The following is a 21,909-nucleotide window of genomic DNA, read 5'->3' on the forward strand; positions in this document are numbered from 1 at the left end:
ACAAACAAAAAAATTGCTTTTTAATGTCAAAATGGTTTGTTTTGATATTTTTGAAACAGAACATATTGATGTATCCTTTTGAAAATGTCAATGTGAATGAAATTTCATTTCAAACATGTCAACTGAAAACGACATTTCACTTAGAAAATGTCTTCTTCCCCACCCCCCATGGTTTTGTTTTGGCAAGAAACAAACCAAATTTAGAAAGGATTTGAAATAAACTGAAATTTGGGGTGCGCGGGGGGGGAGGGGGGAAGGTTCAGTTTGGCCACCACACTGAAAAATCTGTTAAGGGCCCAGGTCTATTCTAAAGATTCTGGAGATAGAAGCCACCAAAGCTGTGTCACAGAACTGAATGGGGGGTGGAATTGCAAAGGCAAGAAATTAATGTTTCATGTTATGGGTGAGCTAGGCTGCTCAGCCTTACAGTAATGAAAAATAGTTGTTTTCTGCCCAAGTGGTTTGGAACATGTCAGATATTAAAATCTGATAGTATTGCCTCAGTCTAAGCAGTGCTTTTTTGTCACTGATCAAGGACTGAAAACTGCCTTGGTGCAGCTGTAGCACCACACACAAGGTAGACCACCCTCTAGGATCAATTTCTTGTTTTGAGAAAGTCAAGTTTATCTGCAATCATCTCTTTTATGATATAAAATACCAAGGATCAATTGTGTTCATATAGATTGCAAAGCTGTTATCTAGGCTCTGAAGAAGAATATTTGTTATCTCCTCAGGAATACAAACATTTTTCTCTCTCTCTTACACACACAGAGTAATCTCCAGTCTTCATAACAGAGAGCATACATTCACAGATTTTATTTTTGTGAGTCACACAAAACACTGTGGTCATGTTTATTACTCTTAATAACTCAGAGTGGCATAAACCACTTGAAAAAAGCAGACTATTTGAGGACTTCATAACTATAAGAAAAAGCAGAAATTAAAGCAAGCGAACTTGGTAGCTTAAAAGCTGGCAATGTGCAAATATATTATGGAGTTTTCATTTCAAGAATTACTTGAGATGATCTTCTACAATTGCCATTTGAGGTGGCAGATTTTTTAAATACAGCCTAAATAGGATGCTCTAGTCTAGAGTCAAATGTATTGGAAAGCTCAACTTTACTGGCCTCATGAATAAAAGTTCAAATACTTTCCTAGTTTGGGTTTGATTGTATTTTGCCCTGGTGGTGAGAGGATGCCAGGAACTTTTCACCCCTCTGCACCTTACACAGAGCTAGGCACATTCCTGTCAGGAATCTCAGCCACTAGTCTGTGCTAGTGCCTAACATGTCTATCTGAAATGGGGCAAAGTGAAGCCAGGGCCACAGTCCCTCCACCTATGTAGTGACTAGGAGAGATGTCTTGGCATGGAGGGCACTGCGGTGTACACTCGAAAGAGTAGTGAATTGGCTCTGCATCATATGTTCTTGGATCCTCCTATGAAGAATTCTGTGGGATGCAGTCAGCCAGACTTCGTTCTGCAGCTTGGCTCCTCTGATCCTCCTCCAGCTTAAAACTACACTCTGACCTGTCTGGTAATGTAGGGGAATGCAGCTCAGACAATAAATGCTTGAGAAAGTTCAGTGCTTAAATTCCCCTATCACCTTTGAAATGGTAAACAGAGATAAGAGATGAGAAAAAACAGGATGAATGATCTGGTGGTTAAAACACAGGAGTCTCAAAGCCTGGGTTCCCTTTCTGGATCTTCCACCATTAACCTTATTTCTAAAAAGTGAAGCCTGAGGTCTGAGTATTTGGATGCCTATTTGTGCCCAAAATATGTATTGCACTTATGCATGCAAATAACTGATCTATGCACACATTTGCTGTAACTGTGAATGCAAAAGTAGGTAAGCAAATATATGTTCAAAAATATATGTGGCTCATGCATCTTACCTTATAAAAGCTCTGTTCATTTCTCTTTGCCTCAATTTCCTCATTTGGATAATGAAGATGAGACCTCCCTATCTCACAGGGCTATAGTGATGGCACATATATTCATGCTTGTAATGCACTTTGAGATCTGCAGAAGGTGTGATATATTATTAACCTTCAGTTTGGTGAGAGAGAGAAAAAGGAATACACTGTTGAAGTGTTCATATTCCCACTCATCCATCAGCTCCAATAAATTGCTGAACCACGCTATCTTGTTTGTTTGATCACAATCTTTTTGAGTCCAGCTAACTGATCTACATGATCCTCTAGTGTAAACAGAACCATAAAACTTCCAAGCAAAACATAGGGAGTTTAGAGGAGAGAAGGGCAAAAATACATATGACTATGCATCCCGAAAGAGATACTAACACTGGTGAGACACAGAAGTTATTTGAAAAGATTTCACAGAAAAGCCTGGAGCTGTCCCAAGTTTATAATAAGACCAATCAACTTCCAAGGCAAGGATAATATAGATCAGAAGACAAAAATCAATGAATATTCTGGAGGGAAGTGTGTAAAGGTTGTGTGATGAAGAGCTAAATTGAAAGTATATTTATGTGAAAATGTTTTTTCTGACATGATCAGCCAAGATAAACACCACATAAGCTTCTTTTATGTGTCCCTTATAGCTCTCTCTCTAGGGAATGTGGCACTAAAGTAACATAATTTGGCTTTGTTTGGGGGTGTATTTTGTGTTGCTTTTGTTAACCAGTATAAATGAAACTGCAACATACTGAGAAAAAAAAATCATCATTCAGAATACTAAAACCCATGAATGATTTAGTTTTAGTTATATAAATAAACTCACCAAGTCAGTCCATCAGTGTACAACCTGAAAAGAACAAAATGATTTTGTATAAGGTCTGAACTGGGAAGAAACAGCAAGAAAAGTTATTGGTTGATAAAATATTAATAATTTTAAGTAATTGGAAAAGCTAGATGCTGAGCTGCTGTAAAACAACATGACTGCATTAAAGTTCTTCATCTTCACTCAACTTTGAAAACTAATTTTAGCATCAGACCTTTTGTTATAATTTTGTGTGTGTTCCTTTGCTTCTAGCTAAACACATTATAATTACACATTGCACAAAATAATATTTGTGATAATATTTAGGGCTGAATTCTCCCCGTTTGAAGATTCAGTTGCAAAAGTATGGAATGTTAACAAATGTTTATGGTGTGTATTGTACTTAATATATTGCCCTGTTTTTCTGCAGCTGAGTATCTATCCCTGCACATTTTCTGCACAGATAAAATGTTTTTTAACCCAGACTTCCCCCCCCCCCCCATATTTTGTTCATCAACAAGATCAGCAATGCCACATTCTGGATTTCTAAAAACCAGGCATCTTGGCTGCCTCTTTATCAAGATTAACTTTCAACATCTCAATAACTGTGAATACATGATCAGAAGAATAATCAGTGTTCATCTGAAACTGAATAGTCCAACAGCTAATCTTAAAGATCATTACTCAGTGAGAATCCTGGGCAATAGTTAGAATAAACAGATGCATTTTTAAAGCAAAAAAATCATGTTAGTATTGTCAGGTTACTCCATCCAGTAATGTAGTTAAGGATTAGTTGTTGGAACCTGGAGTTCCAGCCAGCCAGTCATTGATTATATCTTAGAGAATGTAATTCAGAGTTGTTAAGCCTGTCTGGCTAAAGAAGATTGCTATCACAATGAACTGGAAGCTAAGTGAAAGACAGTAGACTGAAGTAATGAGGAGTGGTAATTAACAGAACTGAAGGGAGATATTTAGTGGGGTGTTGCCAGGGTTGGTGTTGGGTGTGGTGTTAAAACATTCATTAATGATCAGGAAGAGATGGGAAAGAAGTGTGTTAATGAAATTTGAAGAAGATGATAAATTGGGAGGTGCTAAGAACTGAGGACAGATGAATAATGAGAATAGACAATAAATTGCCTGCTGGCTAGAAAACTACTTTAACAAGATATGTCTGGCACAGTGTCTGAAAGGCTGGTTTTTGGAAAGCAACAGATGGAGTGAATTCTGGAACTGAAGGACCCCTAATCACCTCTATCAAATAGGTGTAAGTGTGAATGTTTATTCAGAAAAACAAAGTACTAACTACTATACTTAATTTTAAGTTCTTTGTAACCCTGTACGAAGAATGTTGGCATGGCAAAGCTCTGTAGATGCTCTGTAGATGCTCTGGATAACTCAAGAAGTTTTTAGAACACAAAATACCTGACTCTCTATCAAACACAAAATACCTGATACCTCTATCAAATAGGTGTAAGTGTGAATGTTTATTCAGAAAAACAAAGTACTAACTACTATACTTAATTTTAAGTTCTTTGTAACCCTGTACGAAGAATGTTGGCATGGCAAAGCTCTGTAGATGCTCTGTAGATGCTCTGGATAACTCAAGAAGTTTTTAGAACACAAAATACCTGACTCTCACAATCTGAGAATCCTGGAAATATAGAGCAGGAAGGAACCTAAAGAGGTCATCAAGTCCAGACCCCAAGCTGAGACAGGACCAATTATACCTAGATCGTCCATGACAGGTATTTGTCTAACCTGTTCTTGAAAAACTCCAATGACAGGGATTCCACAGCCTATCTTGGAAGCTTATTCCAGTACTTAACTATCTTTATAGTTAGAAAGTTTTTGCTAATATCTAACCTTCATCTCCTGTGTGGCAGATTAAGCCCATTACTGCTTGTCCTACCTTCAGTGGACATGGAAAACAATTGATCAAGGTCTTCTTTATAACTGCCCTTAACATATTTGAAAACTGTTATCAGCCCCCCACCCACCCAGTCTTCCTTACTCAAGCCTAAACATGCCCAGTTTTTTTAACCATCCCTCCTATGTCAGATTTTCTAAACCTTTTAGTATTTGTATTGCTCTCCTCTGGACTCTCTCCAATTAAATCCCATTTTTCTTAGTGTGGCACCCTGAACTGGCCATGCTACTTAAGCTGAAGCCTTACCATTACTAAATAGAAAGAGACAATTACATCCTGTGTCTTATGACACTCCTGTTAATACACCCTAGAATGATATTAGCCTTTCCACAACTGCATCACATTTCTGACTCATATTCCAATTACGATCCATTATAACCCCAGATCCTCTACTGCAGTAGTATTACCTAACCAGTTATTCTCCACTTTATAGTCGTGTGTTTGATTTTTTTTTTTTCTTCCTAAATGAAATACTTTGCCCTTTCTGACCAATTTCCAATTTGTCAAGGCCATTTTGAATTCTAATTCTGTCCTCCAAAATGCTACCAACCCTATGCAGATTTATTTATAAGATTTATTTATAAGATATAAGAATATTCTCCACTCCATTATCCAAGCCATTAATGAAAATATTGACTAGAACTAGACACAGGACTGACCCTTGCGGGACCCCACCCGATACACCTTCCCATTTTGTTAGCAAACTGTTGATAACAATTCTTGGTCTTTCAACTAGTTGTGCACCCACCTTATAATCATTTTATCCAGATCACGTTTGCCTAGTTTTCTTATGAGAATGTCATGTGGAACTATCAAAGCCTTACCAAAATCAAAATATTCATGTCTACTGCTTCCCCCCGTCCGATAATAACTCTGGCAAATAAGGAAATTAGGTTGGTTTGGCATGGTTTGTGTTTGACAAATCCAGGCTGGCTATTCCAGCCTTGTAATTGATCAGGCTCCCAGCTCCCAGCAGAGAGCACGGGAAGGGGGAGCAGCGACAAGCTAGGGCAGCTAGATCTTGTTTCCTGGGGGCAAGAAGCCCCTGGTGGCTTCACCCGGCTCCCACTGCGAACGGGAGGGGAGAAGTCCCAGGCGGCATTCCCCGGCTCCTGGTGGGGAACAGGGCGGAAAGAAGCCCTGGGTGGCTTCCCTCATCTCTTGCCAGGGAACAGGAAGTGGGGGGGCAGCCTGCTGGGGGCCCAGGAGCCTGTGGGGCTCTCAGCACCTGGTGAGGACGTGCACCAAGGAGGGCAGTGTGGACATCAGCCACTGCTATAATTAATGTGGTGGCTGTAAGTCAACCTAACTTAAGTCAACTTATCTGGGTAGTGTAGACAAGACCTCATTTTGTGCCTTAGTCTTTCTGCTTTAGTCCCTACATGCTTGTTCTATTCTTCTGTACTCCACTTTAGCACTTTGTCTATGTTTCCACTTTTTGTTGGATTTCTTTTGAATTTTCAGGTCATCGAAGAGCTCTTGATATCACCATTATGGCCTTTTACTATTCTTCCTGTCTCTCCTTCATTTTGGCATAGTGTGCCACTTAGGGATGTAAAAATGTGTTTAATTAACAATCCGTTTAAACTTCTAAAAATAGAACGGTTAAACAGTTAAACACACGAGGGGAGCCGCGCTGGGCTCTCGCTCACCAGAGAGGTGCCGAGCCCAGCATGGGTCCCCCCAGGTGTGTGCTTACTGAGCCGCAAGTGGGCAGCTCTCAATTGATGGGGAGGAGCCGAGCCCAACGCAGCTTTCCCCTTCCCGCATGTGCGGAGCCGCCGCAGCTGGGCAACTCTTGCTCAGTGGGGAGCCACGCTGGGCTCAGTGCCTCCTCTTTTCCCCCAAGGGAAACGTTTAAACTAATTAGTAAACGATAAGACCGTTGCTTACCATTTAAATGTTTAGCCACTTACATCCCTAGTGCCACTTCACCTTTAATATAGTTTTTTTTGAAAAACTTCCAGCTCTCCTGAACTCCTTTATCCCTTTGATTTTCTTCCCATGGGACCTTATCTAGCAGTTCTCTGCATTTGTTAGTCTGCTTTTTTGAAGTCCATTGTCCTTATTCTTCTGCTTTCACTCCTTCCTTTCCTCAGAATCATGATCACTTTCACCCAAGTTGTCTTTAACCTTCAGATTCGCAACCAATTTCTCCCTGTTAGTCAGAAGCAAGTCTAAAATGGCTCTCCCTCTGGTTACTTCCTCCACTGTGAGGAACAAAAAGTTATCCCTAGTACATTCCACAAACTATTGGAAATGTTGTGTTTTGCTGTATTACTTTTCCAACAGACATCTGGGCAGTAAAGTCCCCCATCACTAGCAGGTTTTTTATTTGGATTTTTCTGTTTCTTCTAGAAATGCTTCATGAACTTCCTCCTCCTAATTTGGTTGTGTAGGGAAGATCCCTACCATGATGGTATCCCTGATTTTTCCCCTTTTGTCTTCTCCCAGAGACTGTCAGCAGCTCTGCCTCTCACCTCCTTCTTGACCTCAGAACAAGTGTATATTCTTGATGTATAATACAACACCTCCTCCCTTTTTTCCCCTGCCTGTCCTTCCTGAACAAGCTGTATTCCTCTATACAATATTCCAGTCATGAGATATATCCCACCAAGTCTCAGTGATGCCAGGATTTATGAGGACAGTCTGAGGGAACTAGGCTTGTTTAGTCTGCAAAAGAGAAGAATGAGTGGGGATTTGATAGCAGCCTTTAACTACCTGAAAGGGGGTTCCAGGGAGGATGGAGCTAGGCTGTTCTCAATGGTAATAGATGACAGAACAAGGAGCAATGGTCTCAAGTTGCAGTGGGGGAGGTCTAGGTTGGATATTAGGAAAAAAGTTTTTCACTAGGAGGGTTGGTGAAGCACTGGAATGGGTTACCTAGGGAAGTGGTGGAATCTCCATCTTTAGAGGTTTTTAAGCTGCGGCTTGACAAAGCTCTGGCTGGGATGATTTAGCTGAGGTTAGTCCTGCTTTGAGCAGGGGGTTGGACTAGATGACCTCCTGAGGTCCCTTCCAACTCTAATCTTCTATGATTCAATTAAATCATAATTTATGCTTATGCTAAATCCAGTTCTTCCTATTTATTCCTCAGACTCTTGTGTATAGATATCTAAAATGTGGAGCAGATTATTGTAATTTTCCATTACCCTCTCCCCCAACATTTAGAAGTCTGGCTTTTTTTATATTTATCTGTGGGCTTTTGTCACCTGGCCCATTCAAACTTAGTTTAAAGCACTCACAATTTTATGGTGTGGCTCTTATTTTGGTTTTCTTATCTTGCTCAGTACAAGTGTTTTCTCTGGAGTTTATACATTAATTTGTGTATATGTTGTGTACTTTTTCTTCAAAATTGAATAATTTTGTTCATTGAAAATTAAAAGGTAAGAATGCACCCAATTAGAGTGCATTAAAATAATCTAATTTAGAGGTGAGAACTGTGATAAGGTCCATATCATAGAGGAATATTCACATTCTCTGAACTAGCCAAAGATGGTGGAATAGATTTCAAGCCACCATTATAACCAAGAGCAATGATGGATGCAATTCAATTATGAAACTGTTGATAATTGAAATGTTCTCAATTAAGAGCAATTATAATCCCCATCAATTCATCCATATCTTCCCCATAACTTCCCCATTTTATCTGGCTTGATTTTAATCATAGCTAGTTACTGGGAAAGCAGAGATTGCAGAATATGAAGAGAAGAAAATGTAATTGACTTTCATCAGCATTATGGATCCTGCAGCTGTATATGTTATAAACTATGCTGATATTGTGTATTGTGTGGGAATAGTATTTTGCATGTTATGCATGTTGAGAAATGATGGGCTAGATTCTCAGCTAGTTTCTCACTGGTTTACTACTTTGACTTCAGTGAAGTTAAGATGATTTATAACACCTGAGCATCTCTCTGAAGCATCTCTCTCTCTCTCTCTCTCTCTCTCTCTCTGCTCTTTACTCTCAGAAGTGTGTGACTATCTTGATGAGCAAGTTGGACCTCCTAGCGCAGGGATTCTCAAACTTTTTTTGCTGACACCCCCTTTGAAAATATTTTAGGCTTTATGACCGCACCCCAAAAACGTGAAGACCACCCATGCTATGCCACTCTTACTTCTGTGCTGCTGCTGGGGGCAGCGCTGCTTTCAAAGCTGGACACCCATCCAGTGGCTCTTTGACCACCCAGCTCTGAAAGGCTCAGGCTGTCAGCTGCACACATTGTTGACAGCCAGAGCCCCGGGCCGGCATGCATGGGGACTAACAGCTAACAACCCCCCTGGAATAACCTGATGACCCCTTGCGGGGTTGCGACACCCAGTTTGAGAACCCCTGTCCTAGCAGATAATGAACGGTTTCATGATGTGGTTGGACAAAGCAGGATCTGGAACACTACTGTCTTTATTGCTGTGTTTGTTGCCAAGTGATTGACTAACCACACTCTCTGCATCTAGATTGTTTGTTCTGCACCTATCATTTCACTCCTCCAGATGCTCTCTTTTCTGCCATTATTTAAAAGAAATTCAGTGTCTTTCTCCAGGTGTCCCCACCTCCCTTGCCCCCTGGCATGCTAACATGCCATTACAGATTTTTTTTTTTTTTGGTGACAACTGGTTACAATTATATCGCACCATGCTCACACTTTTTTGTATTACACTGTGTTGCCACAGACATATACTTCAGTCACAACATTAGGTGTGTATAGCACACAAATAATAAATTCCAGCTCCTGTATGTAAAACTAGGAACCTGTCAACAACTAAGTAAGCAATATAAGAAAGATGTAATGAAAGGTTTGTGACAAGAAGACACAGGACACTTCCCACCACTTTAATTTTAAGACATTTGATTGACAGACATTGGGAGTCTGAAAGTTTTGGCAAAGTGAATCTAAATAAAGAGGGAATTTTAAAATTAAATTATTATTTATTCATCATAGCACCTAGAGGCCCCAATCAAGATTGGGTTGCCCTTGGGGTAGGCACAAACATGTAGTAAGAAAGAGTTCCTGTCCTAAAGAGCCTAGGCTCAGATCCACAAGGGTACTTAGGTGCCTAACCCCCAGTTTTAGGGTCCACTGTAGGCAAACAACTCTCACCCAACACTGTAAGTATTTAAATTAATTTGGCCCTTAAATTTTCAGGGTAAAAATTCCCCAGGTGCCTAAATGTCAGCCTCTGGGCATGCACACCCTAGGCATCCAAATGCCTCTCTCCCGCCTCAGCCTCAGCACGATCCACGAACCGGGAGAAGATATGCATTTGCCCACCTATCTCGCATGCCCAATCATGTAGTGTGTTAAGAGGCTGCGTACCAGATCGGGTCCCATTCGAAATCAGGAGGAGGAGATGGTTGTGGTGCCCCCCACCTTATACCTGTGATCCCAATGGCTAGAGCACCCACCTGGGATGTGGAGACGCAGCTCCAACTTCCTTTTCTGCCTCAGGGAGAGAGAGGATTTGAACAGGGTGTCTCCTGCCTCTCAGGAAAGTGTTCTAACCACTGAGCAATAGGATATTCTGATATGGGGCACCCTCAATCTCTCCTTTTGAAGTTGTTCCACTGTGAATAAATAATTAAATAGTCATCGGAGCAGGGGGAATGGACCTTGGGTCTCCCATGTGGGTGACTCAACCACTGGACGACAGAATCATTCTCACTCTCTCTCACCCAATGACTTCTTAAGGCATGTGCTCTAACCACTCGGCTAAAAGTTATAAAGTGAGCACCATCACACCACCTCCTCCAGCTGTTTTGTGTGGAGTGAGATAGGCACCAAACTCATTCTCAGGAAAAAAAATTTAGGAACCTAAGACGACTGACTCCAGGAGGGGAGTTCCTGGCTGTGGATTGCTATCACAGACAGGCACCTGCCTGCCACACAGTTTTAAGCACCTATCTCTGTGAGAAGGGCATGCTAGCTTTTGTGGATAATAGTCTAAAGTGCCTATCTCTCTCCATTCCCTGCATAGGAGCCTAAGCACCTAACTCAGGCTTTGTGGATCTCAATATTGTTACTGTAATTTTTTTTTAAACATCTATATTAGATGTTGTGACACTGAGCATTGCAAAGTCAAGATCTTTTGTGGATCTTGGACCTAGAATCTAAATAGAGAAGGACAGAGAGAGGAGTATTACTCTCCCCATTTGACAGGTGGGAACCAAAACACAGACAGATTAACTAACTTGCCCAAGGTCACACAAAAAGGAGAGCCAGAGTGAACCCAGAACCCTGACTCAGTGCCTTAATCATCTGACCTTCCTTTCTCTCTATACTATTTTGGCATTAGAATTACAGGGTTGATTTACAGTACAGCAGTACAGATATTAATGTAGCAAATAAAATGAAATATGTAGCAGATAATCAGAATCACGGATACTTACTAAATAACATTTTATAAAAACTATCCATCCAATCAGTATATTTGTGGAAGTGCAACTTTTCTTTTAAAATAATAGTATAAAACCTGTCTCAAGCATTCTTTCAAGGGAACAAAAACATTAATGCTTTTGCTTTATGGAAGTGATCACCTAATAAGGTTGGAAAAGAGCTGTATATTTCTATGAATTAGTTACTTTCTGCCTTGGTAAAACAGACCCCATGAATCAGAATACAGGTTTTTCAATAACTGTACCTTCAGTATGCAACTATTACTCTACCATTACACCAAAATATTGCATTTAGTTTTTAATCACTAGGTCTAAAAAGATAATGCTATTGGAATAGAATGGCACATATGGAACATCTATCTTTGACTTTGAATCTATGTGCTGAATTGATAGTTTTTGATAAATGCATTAGGCTAGAATCTTGGCTAGGACGCCACCTGTTTTGCATTGCTGGAGTGTTCTAAAGGGGGCAGCTGAGTACTCCAAAGCCCCAAATAGCAGGACTGTCCCTATAAAATCAGGACATCTGGTCACTCTACATTAGAGGGCAGGAAGGGGGAAGGACAGAGTAACCAGCACAGCAGACACTATGGAACCACTGTGGCTAGTGTAAATGAGAGCTGTGCTTCAGCTGCTTTAGCTGGAGTCCATTTCAGCCCCATCTGACCTATACTCAGGCGAGAAAAGATGCTATAAACCCCTGCTCTCCTCAGCATAAACTTGACACTTACAATAGCTAGCAGCAAAAGCCCATTTATCATTTGGTAATGTTTGAGTATATTCCATTATCTAGTCTTACAAACCCATAATGCATTGGAATGAATGGGGTTTTTTTTTCAAGGTTTTCTAGATGTATTTATATCAGATTATTTTTTATTGTTGTTCTCTAGTTACCTGTAACTGTTTTATAATTAGAAAGTAAATTGGGTATCACTAAGCTTTTATTTTCTGGATAATCTTTATTTGTTTTTGTTTAATACCTTCTCCTATAACAGGGTTTTTACTGCATCTGTTGCTATGAAAAACACAATAGAGGTATTAGGCCAGGTACTCTGCTTATGACTTAGTTTCTTTAATTTAAGTGCAATTATGCCAATGTATACCAGCTGAGAATCTGGTCCATTATAGTTAAATTTGTGATTGCTCTTCTGAACTGCTCTGAATTCTTCAAACTCAAGCTTCCTCAGGACTAATATAGTGTGAAACTTGTCATAAACATTTTAAGCACTGAAGCAATTTTTAAAAGTATTTTAATAACAGCTAAAATGAGAAAGGATAGCAAAACAGAATTTAGACTTTGTCTATTACAAATAAAAACATGTGTTGAGGAAAAACAGCCAGAAAAACAAAGTGAAATGTATAATATGGTATCTTTAGACTAGATGTGTGGATCAAACACTATTTAAGGCTTTTCTGCAGCTGCGCTGCTGTAGGCACTTAGTAAAGACACTACCTACGTCAATGGGAGAGCTTCTCCCGCTGGCGTAGATCCTCCACATCCTAAGAGGTGGTAGCTATGTCAACAAGATAAGCCCTCTCATGCACCTTTTAGACCCAGGATTAGGTTGGTGTAACTATGTCACTCTGGGGTGCTGATTTTCCACACTCCTTAACCACGGAGCTATCCTAACATTAAGTTGGAAGTGTAGACTGAGCCTTAGAAGGGTTTCATAAGTAAATGCATTGTGCCTGACTCTCCTCACATTTACACTAGTTTTAAACCACTGTAACTGACTTAGTTACTCTTGCTTTACACTGGTGTAAGTGAGGCAAAGCAGGCCCATTATATTTACTGCTGCGCAAAACTTTCATAAAATTTAACACAGGATCTTGTTGCAGGAGCAGTGTGGCCTCTTCCATGTTATCAGCAGACTTCCATCTCCATAGAACACTGTAAAGAGGATTACAATAGGTGAGGTAATATCTTTTATTGGACCAACTAAGGTTGTATTTTAGGGAAGGGGCAGGGTGCAAATTCCTCTTTCCCCTCCAGGAGCCCTCTTAAGAGGAGCCTACAGTAATCTTTCCTTCCTCTACCCACAGTGTCAACTAAGCAGAAGAGATGATTGCTGTGACTTGTTTCCAGCTCTCCCCCATTGCCAACTTCCTCTACTAGCACTGGCTAGGACCCTGGCTGCTATGTTGTCTGTCCCCATTATGTCCCCGTCTCTGATGATAATAACTATGCCCAATGCAGATTGTTCTCCTTTAATGGGTGGTATTGTCCTTTTGGGATGTCAGTAACTCAGTCCCATAAAACAAATCCTGATAAGGGGATGTGGTAAAAAAGGTTTGAACTATCGTCTGGCCGTATGCTGTGTATTACAACAATCTCTGCCCTCTGAGGTGTTAACGGGCCACTTCCTCTGGAATGGTCCCTTCCAATAGGTGCTAACCACTTATGCTAAACCATCTGTTCCCTGCTGCATTTTGCTGTGACCCCCGCGGAAGAGTTTCTGTGTGGCTTGGCCGCTTGTCTGGCCCCCTCACCACAGCAGTTAGTCCCATAAAAGACACTGCCTCACCCCCCGTCCGACTGGCTAATGATGTGCTAGACATCAAAGCACAGGCTGGCAGTCAGGGCGTCTGGCCATGACTTGATGGCTGACCCGGGGAAGGCAAGCACTCTGCCTTCCCCCCCAGCTCTGCTTCCCCGGCCCCAGCGCGTGCGGTGCAGACGGTCACTGCCGCCTTTGCAGCGAGAACATTGTGCTCTGCAATCGGGCCAGGTGCAGCCTCTAGCGGCTACTGCTCCCCTTCCTGCCTATTTGCTCAGCTCCCTGAGGCCCACGGACCGGAGCCTCTCAGTGGGGGAGGGGGAAGCAGCCAGGATTAGCGCCTGGCCCACAGCCCCGCACCCACTGCGGCTGACGCAATGGGAGCGGGCCGGGCAATGCCGCGCGGCGCGGCCGCGTCCAGACTGTGGCTCGCGCCTGCAGGGCGGGGGCAGGGCCGGCCTGTGATGGCGGCGGCAGGGCGGGCCTCTCTCCTCCGCCCCCACTGCCTCGTCTGCCGCCGGGAGCTGGGCTCCGGCTTGCGCGGCGGGCGGGACAATAGCTTGGCTGGGACAATAGCGCCACCTACAGCTACCGGCCCAGAACAGACCCGCCGCGGGGCAGCCTGGGCTGGCGCGGCTGCAGCTCGGGGAGGTGATGCCGCTGACTGTCTGCAGCGCTTCCCCCGGCCCCGGGATCTGGCCGCAGCCTCCCTCCACTGCGGCTTCGGGGGGCTCTTCTTGAGCGCTTCGCTCAGCCATCCCCGCCCGGCTTTGTCTCCGGGGCAAAGCTGCCGGGCTTCCCTGCTCTCGGGGCATCTCCCCGCTCTCCGATCGCCTTTCCCTCCGCTCATCTGCGGCCGCTGTAGTGCCTTGCCCGGCCCCCAGCGCAGCCCTCCCCGCCGTGGGTTTCCTTCCACTCCCGCCCCTGGCCCATCAAAGGCAGCTCTGTCAGGAAAGTTGAGGCCGTTTCCCCTCCAGCCAGCGCTTGCTTGCTCAAGGCGGGACTCAACGGGCCTATATGTGCTCCCTGGAGTTAGAAATAAACGCTTGTTTGTTCTGAAGGGAGGCTGTGGCCCAGAGTTGGTCTCCTCCCTGGTTATTTTGGTGACCTGTGTGTGGGCCTGTAGCTGGTTCTAATACTGGACCCTGTGGCTGTACAGCCCCACCCCACCCACTCCTCAGTCACCCCCAAAGCATCCCTCTCACCATAAATAGAGTCAGGTTGTCTAGCTCCCAGCCCAGGAATTACAATTGTTTAAATTAGACATGCACAAAAATCCCATACAATCGGAGTTCTTGAGGTCAGCGCTATTAGATTTCTCCTCAGCTTTGACTCCTCATTTCTGAGATGGGGCCCATATTCTACCTTATCTGATGAACAAGGGTAAAAGCTGCTTCCTGTTAAACTTTGGCCCCCAAGCCTGCAAATTGTACCATCAAAGAAGTCTAGCTACTTTTTTTTAAACAAAAAACACAACAAAGCAAACAAAAAGCCACCACATACACACAACCCTGCACTCTCAAGCATAAGCATGGCAAAAACCTCAACCAACACCTGAATCCAGCCAAATTTTGATCCCGAGCCACCATATCCTGATGCTCACATAGGGTCTATCTGCTCTTATTGCACCAAACAATTCCAGCCACATGCATCCCAGGGTATGAGTGACACAAAAGATGGATCTGATACAGGAATCCTGCAAGATCCATCCAATTGTTGGCCTTCACTTTCCACCCATGAATACAGCACAAACATAACTTATCCTATTGTCTCAAACAATTCTAGACCATGATGTTATCATCCTTTCATATACGATAAGTCCATACCTTGTGCTTCAGTGAAGTCACAATAACCCAGATCTGTCCTCTGTCTAGTTACAAACATATTTCATTCCATAACAAGAATTTTGCAGTGGAATTGGTCTATCCGATGGGAATGATAATATTAATGTAGTTTTAGTTGATCCACTCTTGACAGATTTTCAAAGCAGTCTAGGGGATTTAGAGACATCATACATCTAAATGTGTTTACAATGAATTGAATATATGTGTCTAAATCCCTTAGGTCTTCCATGAATTTTAATTCCATTTAAATGTCTAAGTGTCTAACTACTCTAGATTAATTTGAAAATCTCAGTGGCATAGGACACAGCTTTATCTGATGTAAAAGGATCACTACATTTACTGTCTATCTAGAAAGAAAAACTCTTCTTAGGTGGAAGATATGGCCTGGACCTTGCTGGATTCAGGCCCATATTTGAATATTTCAAGTGTTCATGTGCCAGGATGTATCAGGGATGTATTACAGTGGACTAGGAACAGCTAAACTTGGTTTCTATTTGTGCAGTATAGTTTAGAGCTTTGTGGCCAAAAACTAGTTGGCTGTGGCAAGATCCCGGGGCCAGATACATGTGTTTGCATTACTTTTGCACCAGGATTTGTGGCTGTCTGGAATTTTCTGGTCCAGTAGTCTTTACAACATGTTACCTATTTTGGGGGTACACTTTAGGGACCTGGGGCGAAAAAATGGTAATATCCAGCAGCCTTCAAGTGCTGGTATTCCCCCCATGCAGATTCAGCATCTGGATTTCAGCAGTGGAACTGAGCAATTACACGTCTGTGTTTAGCTGGTAAATTTGGGGGTTGGGGGAAACCATAACTGGATGAATCCAAGAGAACCCATGTGCTAGATATATGTTGATGTGCCAGTTTCCAACAGTCGGAGTTTTCTAATATATTAGGAGCTGTTCCTTTTTTTCTCTATTTAGACTGTAAAATTTGGAGTATTAGAGTTAAAAATAGACATGATCCAACAGGACCCAGGTATAAGATACTTGGATTTTAGTGCTATTGGGCCAGGATGCAACAGGATCCATATTTTTCCAGTGAAGTAGGAGCAACTACCCTCCTTGTTTTCTACTTAAATGATATGATTTGGGTGCAAAAGATGCCAAGATCTAGATGCATCCAGGTGTTAGATCTGGAGTTGTATACTTTTGTTGATGTGCAGGGTTATAAAAGGAACAAAAGCATTGTGGTGCTGTAGTAACATCTAGATTTCCACTCATTTCATGCCCTGGAATTTGGCATAGTACACCAGATGAGGGCCAACGATTTCCCTGGTCAAGTTTTTGCAACTTTCATCCAATTATTTTTGGCGCCAGAAGAGCAACTAGGCTATGTTTTCTACTTAGGGAGTTGAAGTTGGGGCTTGATGCAAAAATTTGGCCAGATCCAAGTTTTTGTGACACTCATGCTGTGAGATCGGTGTGGCTCTCCTTTTTGTGTCTGTGTGTAGTTGGGGCTAGAGCTGTTCTCTGCTTTGATAGTAGTTTGGGGCTTGGGGCAAAAAATCCAGTTAGATCCAGCTTTCCTCTTCCCCTCTGATCTCACTGCTTCACTTACTTTCTTTTCCAGAAAAGAGCATCTCCCCACCTTCAGGTATAAAGGGGAAGAGGGCTAGGGAGAATGGAGAGATAAGGTGTCGGAAGTATAGTGTTTCGGAGGGTGTCGCACTTCAGCGATCCCTTCCGAAGAAAATCGCTGTCAACTTTTCTCACTTTGTTTTTAATCTGGGGCGTGCGTGTGGTATGAGGGGGATTTTTAGTTGCTGAGGAGGGCAGGACATCAGGACACTGATCTAAAAGGAGAGGACGTCAGGACGGATCTGAAGGGACAGGGCACTGCTTTGAGACGCCGCGGTGTTCCAGCCTCTGGGCACTCTGTGTGGTTTTTTTTTTTTTTTTCATTCCTGGGGTTTGAGTGCACGCTGGACTGTAATTAAGAGCTCTTGGAGGCGTACTTAACTTGTGACGTGGTGCTTTTCTTTTCCTCTCGGTGAGAAAGTGGCTCCCTTTTCCCTGAATCAGGACCTCTGCCATTCAGAGTCACGAAGAGACATTCTGGAGTCTGGACACACACACACATACACACCAACTTAAGGTGAGTACCAGAAACTTGCTCTGCATTTTGTGTCATCCGACTCCAACTGCTGTAGAGTTTTAGGAACATCTTATCTTTGGAGCTCTGGGAAAGGTAAAAACAAAACAAAATATTTTTTGAAAGTCTTTCTTTCAGAAGTATGATACTCAGCAGGTAACGTCTCAAGGTATCAGTTTATGGTGGTGTACTAAAGGGATTTTGAAGAGATCTAGTTTGGCAAAAGTGGGAGAAAAGGCTTGAAATTGCCTGCCCTCAGTTTATCTGACTTTAATTGCGTTGTGTTAACAGATGAAATGAGATCATATTGCAACCGCAAATTCCGTTTGAAATATGAAAATTGTATACTTTAGTCCACTGGCTTGCTGCTGGGTGATTATACATTTCACAGAGATTAACGTTCCCGAGAGATAATTTCCCCATCTGTTAAAATCCTAGAAGGAGTTTACAGGACCTGGAAAGAGGAGGATTGTGTGGGTTGAATGAAAGAAAAGCTGAAGAGTTGTGAATGTGTTTGTCCCACCCATTGCTTTAGAACTGATCGTGTTTGATGGGAAAATAATTTGGTATGATACATAGTTTTTTCAACATATTTTGCCTATTGCCAGCGGAAACCTGAGATAATATAACTTTTGGGCACAGGCTTGTTTATTATCTCCACTTTAGCAAGAACGTTAGGATGCTCTGGTATCATGAAAGTTAAATCTCTGAGATTTATCAATGCTATAGTACCTATGTAGACTCAAAAAGTGTTCATTTGCTTTTTTATTGTTCAAATAAGTATAAAACTGTCACTCCAAATGCTCCTCATGCCAAAATCAGAACTCTTGGATATGGATGGTTTAGATGAAAGTGTTTAGTTGGAATGAACTTGCATGATATGTTCAAAGTAAGTTGTCACATTGCTTTACATTCCTTTATCACAGGAAAAATAAACAATACAGACATTGCAATTAGGAATTTTCAGTGTGGAAAGTGTATATGGATATGTTCCAGTATGATGTCATAAAATCAAACAACCTTTGAGGAGTTTCTTGGAAGCTAGGAGTACTTGAAAAAATGTATCATGTGAATTAACTTCTTAAAGTTGAATGCCATATTGATTCACTACAAATGAATGTCAATAAAATGTAATGAGTTTTTAATATTTATACAGACGTGTTTCAATAAGTATGAAGTTATCAATAAAATTTTCATTAGGTTTGTTAGAGATAAGAGACACTTGGCATATGATATTTGAAAATGTAGATGCCGAAGAAGTGTAATTGGTGATAGTATACCTTCTTGATAAAACTGTTCTTAGAAGCCAAGCTCCATTGAGTTTAACTGGCTAAAGTTCTAGTCCATATGTGCAGTCTTTTGATTTAAAACACTAATAACTTTAAAAAAAGTTTATATTACATTTCAGATTATCTGACTGCAGAACTGACAATCATTACAAAAGGGAAAAACTGAGCTCAGTGGAGAACTGTTTTCTTAAGTGAAATAAATAATAAAGTCAAGACAGTAATCAAGACATTGGTGGTCTGCAATGAAAATGAGCCAAAAAGGTGTATCTTCTTAATAAAATCCATGAATGTCTAAGGAGTTTGAAAGGAGAAATACCATTTTGTTATGAAGTGAAGTTTTTAGCCGCAGCAATGTTCTGTTTCAGAGACATGAATGACAGTATAATTCAAAAGTATTAAAGAGAGACTTGTACAGTGAAGAATCATTTCATTGTATCCCTAATAGGTTCAGATTCCTCTCACTTTTTTTTTTTTTTTTTTTTTTGACAGGGTTAACGCAGTTAGTGCTTGTAAGGAGGGTCTAAGGTAGTACAATGAGCTGGGCTTACGCAGGAATGGTATCAGAAAATACAGATATGTGAGGATTGCTGCTTCCTGACATGCTTTAGATCTTTGTTGTTTGCTCTATTTGTAATAAGGTGGGAAGGACATTTTCTGGTAGATTGAGAAGACACCAGACTCTTCAGACTTAATGTAGAAAAGTGACAGGAAAAGGGTGGTGGGGTCTCTTAAGTGTGGGCTTTGGAGCCAAGAGAGCTGCACTCAAATCCCAACTTGTTCTGTGATCTTGATCTATCACTTAACCTCCCTGCCTCTCTATAAAATGGGGGAAATGACATTGGCCCACCGTTTATAAAGTGCTTTAAGATCTTCAGGTGAACAGTGATTATGTAGGTGCAAAGTATTATTATTGGTATCAAATATATTTTAGTCATATTCAGAAATAAAGCAAATAATGGCAAGAACTAAACACTTTGGTCTGACAATTTGTTTCTTTTTATGTGCTTTTCTACTGAAGTGGCAGGTAAGTTATGAGATGTTGAAACACTGTGCACTTCATATGCTGCATTTTTAAACTAACATTTTAAAACTAATTTTAAACTTTCTTCTATCAATTAAAATTCCCAGAATTTTAAATGTAAATTTCTGAAAAAATCATTTTCAGATTACAAGCTTCTTCTGTTGCTTGTAAGGAATGATTAGACATTCTGGCTCCACCGTTAGTAACTGTAGCGTACAGTCATGCACTTGAAAAGGTAGCTTGTAATTTGTAGGTAACAAAATGTTCTTTGGGGTAAAAGTGTCTGAATGTATTTAGGATTTCAATCAATGGCATTTAAGGAGGATTAGAGGAAACAGCTGGCTAAACAAATATTAGGTGTAGGGTGGATGCAATGGTATAAATTAATAATGCTGTTCTTTATTTACTCTATGAATGGGAGGTTTTGTGAAGATAAGATGACTTAAACATGGTCACTGTATGCCACCTAGTGGATATTGCAAATTGATCTTTCACTATCATCTTCCATTTTTTTTAACTATCCACACATCTGTAACTAATCTAATGCATTACTTAACTATAACAACTCAACTTAATTCAGTTTTAGCATAAGAAGCACCAGCTAACTTCTTTTGTGTGTGTGTTTGTGTGTGTGTGTGTGTGTGTGTGTGTGTGAGAGAGAGAGAGAGAGAAATTCCAGTTGGTTCCAATAAAAATCAGTTTAACTTTAGTTTAACCTAATATGACACCAATAGAGCTTTAGTTGTTTCCTAGGGTAATTAAATCATTCAATAACAAACACCCACAGCTCACATATGGTAAAGCATTTACTGTATTTTACACATATATTAAAGAAATGAAGTATTTAGGGTTTGGGGGCTAATATTACAACAGGAAAGGATAATGATCAGCAGTAAGTCTTTCAAAGTTACCTCCAGCAGTGCTTTCAAAACTCCATTACCAAGTAGAATGTGGTGCTAATAAAAATATTGTTTGGCACTAAATATTTCTTTCCTTGCCATCCGTAGGCAAAGAAAATGTCTGATCACTTCCCAGGATTAAAGGGTCCTCCACTTCTCCCCCTTCCTCTTCCTGATTACCCCCCGCTCCCTCCCATTTTATTACTCTCTGCTCCTCAGCCTCCCTAATGTTCTTTCCTTACCCTGGATCTCTCCATCTCTTCACTTCACTAGGGAAGGGGATTATGTCTCTTGCTCCAATGGTTTCCTCAGAGAGCCTCAGTTGATGTAAATTGTCATCACTCCATGGAAGGTAATGGAGTGGTGAGAATTTATACCAGCTGAGGGTCTGCCCCTCAGCCTGCAGTTTGGAAGTGGGCTTCCAGACCCTGGGATCTTCTGGTCACTTGCTTGCCTACAGCCTTTTCTAGAACTCCTCCCCTTCTAGTGACAACCACTGAAACATGGCCTATGGAGCTAACTAGGGGTCTGATTTCTGTGAGGTGCAGCTAAGCACCCTCAACTCCTATTGGCTCAAATAGGCATTGAGACTACACAGTACCTTGCAGGATCAGGTCCTATACCTTTCCACCACCCCTGATTTTTGTAACAATCTGAATAGTAAATCAAATGGCAATGCTGACAAACATTTTCCTGTCCTTTTCATTCACTGAGCTTCAAAATAGTTCCTTTGTTTCTCTGTGATTAGCACAATAGAGTGAACATCTTGAACATAATCAGTTGCACAGAAAACAAACATCTAAAAGAAGCATTAAGAAATCACAGAACAATTATCTATCTGAAGATGGCACCTGGTTCTTTGAAAAGTTTTCTAAAGACCTATATGAAATATTACTGCGGTAGGCTGTTAATGATGCATGTTATGATGCATGAGATAAAATGGCTGAAGCAAGGAGAACTTTGCCCTCCCATTAATGTTTATAAAGTTTATAAATGTAAGTTGGGGAAGATAAAATGGCTCATCAGAAAATATGCTAATTGATTTCTATGTGTGCTTCATAGGTAAAGTCAGTAGATAGTGTCAGTATTCCTAGCCTGGAATTGAGAACAGTTGGAACCACGACTGGAAATAAAACCCAAGTCGAAGTAATGAGAATTCTTGCAAAGCCATAAAGTAGTCTGTCCCACAATGGAGCTTTTTATTAATGGCACATTGAGCCACTG

The 21,909-nt window shown here is 41.3% G+C and overlaps 1 long non-coding RNA gene across 1 annotated transcript; it reads left to right on the forward strand.

The window, feature by feature from the left end:
• The first annotated feature begins 3,857 nt into the window (after positions 1-3,857).
• LOC137167038 (uncharacterized) lies at positions 3,858-18,566 on the forward strand. Its single transcript, XR_010923937.1, has 4 exons — positions 3,858-3,986; positions 12,880-12,952; positions 17,384-17,479; positions 18,403-18,566. It is a non-coding gene; the product is annotated as an uncharacterized lncRNA (long non-coding RNA).
• The last annotated feature ends 3,343 nt before the right edge of the window (positions 18,567-21,909 follow it).

Source organism: Emydura macquarii, unplaced genomic scaffold (genome assembly GCF_026122565.2).
Source record: "Emydura macquarii macquarii isolate MOO-44397 ecotype Brisbane River unplaced genomic scaffold, CSIRO-AGI_Emac_v2 contig_2897, whole genome shotgun sequence".
Taxonomy (NCBI): domain Eukaryota; kingdom Metazoa; phylum Chordata; order Testudines; family Chelidae; genus Emydura; species Emydura macquarii.